Consider the following 1,421-nt stretch of genomic DNA (forward strand, 5'->3'; position numbering starts at 1 on the left):
GATCCGGTTGCGGTTCTAGCTTCTTATATACAATCATACACACGAGATCTTGTCATATTTGACTCCAAAAATACTAACCAAGCTTCTTATTTCCTCTCAAACCTTTTTGGGTGTGGCCGAAGTCCTATGAGTTTTTGGTTTTGGAGCTTCTAAACGGAGTAACACTACTTTAGCTTTTGGGGATCCGGTTGCGGTTCTAATTCTTATATCTACTCATACACACGAGATCTAATCATATTTGACTCCAAAAACACTAACAAAGCTTCTTATTGCCTCTCAACGCTTTTTGGGTGTGGCCGAAGTCCTATGAGATTTTGGGTTTGGGAGCTTCTAAACGGAGAAACACTAGTTTAGCTTTGGGGATCCGGTTGCGGTTCTAGTTCTTATAATCTATCATACACACGAGATCTAGTCATATTTGACTTCAAAAACACTAACAAAGCTTCTTAATGCCTCTCAAAGCTTTTGGGGTGTGGCCGAAGTCCTATGAGTTTTGGGTTTTGGAGCTTCTAAACGGAGAAACACTAGTTTAGCTTTTGGGATCCGGTTGCAGTTCTAGTTCTTATAATCGAGATCTAGTCATATTTGACTTCAAAACACTAACAAAGCTTCTTATCGCCTCTCAAAAGCTTTTTGGGTGTGGCCGAAGTCCTATGAGTTTTTGGTTTTGAGCTTCTAAACGGAGAAACACTAGTTTAGCTTTTGGGATCCAGTTGCGGTTCTAGTTCTTATATTCAATCATACACACGAGATCAAGTCATATTTGACTCCAAAAACACTAAAAGAGCTTCTTAATGCCTCTCAAAGCTTTTTGGGTGTGGCCGAAAACCTATGAGATTTTGGTTTTGGAGCTTCTAAACGGAGAAACACTTGTTTAGCTTTTGGGATCTAGTTGCGGTTCTAGTTCTTATATTCAATCATACACACGAGATCTAGTCATATTTGACTCCAAAAACACTAACAAAGATTCTTAATGCCTCTCAAAGCTTTTTGGGTGTGGCCGAAGTCCTATGAGATTTTGGTTTAGGAGCTTCTAAACGTAGAAACACTAGTTTAGCTTTTGGGATCTGGTTGCGGTTCTAGTTCTTATATTCAATCATACACACGAGATCAAGTCATATTTGACTCCAAAAACACTAATAGAGCTTCTTAATGCCTCTCAAAGCTTTTTGGGTGTGGCCGAAGTCCTATGAGATTTTGGTTTTGGAGCTTCTAAACGGAGAAACACTAGTTTAGCTTTTGGACTCTAGTTGCGGTTCTAGTTCTTATATTCAATCATACATATGAGATCTAGTCATATTTGACTCCAAAAACACTAACAAAGATTCTTAATGCCTCTCAAAGCTTTTTGGGTGTAGCCGAAGTCCTATGAGTTTTTGGTTTTGGAGCTTCTAAACGGAGAAACACTAGTTTAGGTGGGG

This window comes from Arabidopsis lyrata (assembly GCF_000004255.2).
Source record: "Arabidopsis lyrata subsp. lyrata unplaced genomic scaffold ARALYscaffold_11, whole genome shotgun sequence".
Taxonomy (NCBI): Eukaryota; Viridiplantae; Streptophyta; class Magnoliopsida; order Brassicales; family Brassicaceae; genus Arabidopsis; species Arabidopsis lyrata.